At 41.1% G+C, this 2,468-nt stretch overlaps 1 long non-coding RNA gene across 1 annotated transcript; it reads left to right on the forward strand.

Moving 5' to 3' along the window:
- Positions 1 to 358: 358 nt before the first annotated feature.
- Positions 359 to 1,067, forward strand: LOC139374555 (uncharacterized). Its single transcript, XR_011627683.1, has 3 exons — positions 359 to 429; positions 687 to 841; positions 937 to 1,067. It is a non-coding gene; the product is annotated as an uncharacterized lncRNA (long non-coding RNA).
- Positions 1,068 to 2,468: the final 1,401 nt, after the last annotated feature.

Below are 2,468 nucleotides of genomic sequence, written 5' to 3' on the forward strand. Positions count from 1 at the left end.
CAGGAAACATTGGAAACAATCAACTACTACATATAGACTGTTAGTGGAGGGTGAGTTTTCTAAGGCTTCAGTTCTGGTCATTTGCTGTACATTTAATGTGTCTGATCAGGTTCAATAATGAATGTGGGACTAATAATTATCTGTCTCTTCTTTGGTTCTAAAAACTGTCTCTTATAGATCATGTTTCCAAACCAGTCATGGATGTCACATCTCTCAACACAAGTGTGGGACTCTGTGATGTCACAGTGAACTGTTCAGTTAAAGATGGCTGGATGTTGTCTGTCTGTGACAGCGGTCAGTGTACACTGTCACAACAGTCTCCGTCACTAACCGGTGGTAACATGACCATCTCCGTAATGACTGGAAGGATCCAATGCACCAGCAGCAACCACGTCAGCACACAGACCATCTCTCAACCCATGGAGGACTGTAAGTACCATTTAGCCTCCACCTTCACTGTGTACCTCTATCACTTTTTAATAACCTACTAATAATATCATATGAATTCAAGTTAGGTCAAAGTTTTGACATCAATATTGTGATTCTTCTCTAGTTAAGATTGGAATAATTCTGCCTGAAACTATCATTGTATGAACACTGTTTTTAATCTGTGTGTGTGTGTGTGTGTGTGTGTGTGTGTGTGTGTGTGTGTGTGTGTGTGTGTGTGTGTGTGTGTGTGAACTCAGGTAGTGGTAATGTGAAAGCCTCAGTGTTACCAGTTGGCACCATTGTGGGCTGTGTTACTGGTATATTACTCCTAGTTGCTGTGTTACTTGGTGTTGGATACATCAAACATACCAGAAGACAGAAAATCCCTAAAGAACAAAGTCCACTAGAAGAGGTACCTGCTCTGTCATTCATTCATTCATGCATTATACTAGACAATAGTTTTAAATAACAACCATTTAAATGTTGTAATGTTTCATATCCAAACAGGTCATTGTTCCAAGAGTTTACAACTCAGTGAAGACCTCACCAGGGAGAGAAGAACCACAGCATCTCCTTACCAGAACCACAGCCCTGTCCTGACCAGAACCACAGCACTCTCCTGTCCAGAACCACATCACTCTCCTGTCCAGAACCACATATATATACATTTTTATATTCCATTTCATGGAAGTTTCTTTATCCATGAAATTAAGTGGGTGGAGAACAAACCCCTCTTCACATTGTTACAGATAGAATTGAACCATTATTTTGAAATGATCAGTAAAAGTGGAAATACAAAAAAGCAATATGTATCATAAAATGTTTTGACAAACTGAAAATGTATCTTGACATGTAGTACCCGTCTGTTAGTTCTTCTCACTGGTGGATTTGGTGGTATCCTGTCTAGCTTCCTGCATTTACTCCCAGCAAGCACAAAACCCTTCATAGAGTTGGTCCATACTGACTGTCTCTGTCATTTTGAGGGAAACCACCTGCTCCAGATCAGTGAAGGAGAGGTTTTGTTGCATGTTTATCCATATTTCGTTGATATGCCAAACCGAGAGAACAACAACAGAAATTACTTTGCAGGAATTGGCGTGTTTACTGTGATTTGATGAATATACGGGACAAGGGAGGTCCCGTATGGGACAAACCAATTTAGCCCAATATAAGAGCCATCCCGGCTAATACGGGACAGTTGGCAACCCTATTTGACGTTTTCAAATTAAACTCTCATTTAACGTGTGAAATAGTGTTATTTGACGCGTGTATTTTTTTGACCCGCAAAGACTCAAACTGGGTTCCATTCTGTAAAGCCTCGTTCACATCAAATCCATTTGTTTTGCACATCCAATTCAAAACGTATTTTTTCCTGCAGTCTGAACAGTCAAATAGCACATGGAATAGGATATTTTAAGCTGCCTTCCTGGTGGTTTGAAGTCAGATACAAATAGGATTACTGGCCATGTGACTTGTAGAATGGTCAAATCTGAAGTGTACTTTTGTATATTATCTACCTCACTTGCTTTGGCAATGTTAACATGTGTTTCCCATGTCAATAAAGCCCCTTGAATTGAGACAAAAAGTGAGTAAAAAACACACAAAAAATGTTCAGAACTACAAATGAACTTTCTTCTGTCGATTTTGGGTTGTATAATGTCACAATTCCAACCCTCCTCCTTGATCCGGGCTTGGGACCGGCAAAAGTGACCCAAAAGAGACACTGGCGGAGTTAGTTTTTTTATTTGATTATGTACTTTATATTTTTAGTTTAGTTTTATACATTTACATCCTGCACTGAATGTAAACCAGGGCGGAAATCAGTTCCGGCGGCTTCGCGCATGCGCGATTCATTTTCAGTCTGGACGCGGAGGGGTGAACATCTCCTCTGACTGCTGCGAGAGGACTGGGCCGCATGTGAGTGCTGTGGGACGGTGTGGGGCCCACGGCAGCACCCGCTGCTCGTTGAGAAGAGTAAGAACGATACGTGCTTTCACGTCAGTCTCCAATAACACCAGAAAAAGTCGCTAGATTTGTCG

This window comes from Oncorhynchus clarkii, chromosome 19 (assembly GCF_045791955.1).
Source record: "Oncorhynchus clarkii lewisi isolate Uvic-CL-2024 chromosome 19, UVic_Ocla_1.0, whole genome shotgun sequence".
In the NCBI taxonomy this organism is placed as follows: Eukaryota; Metazoa; Chordata; class Actinopteri; order Salmoniformes; family Salmonidae; genus Oncorhynchus; species Oncorhynchus clarkii.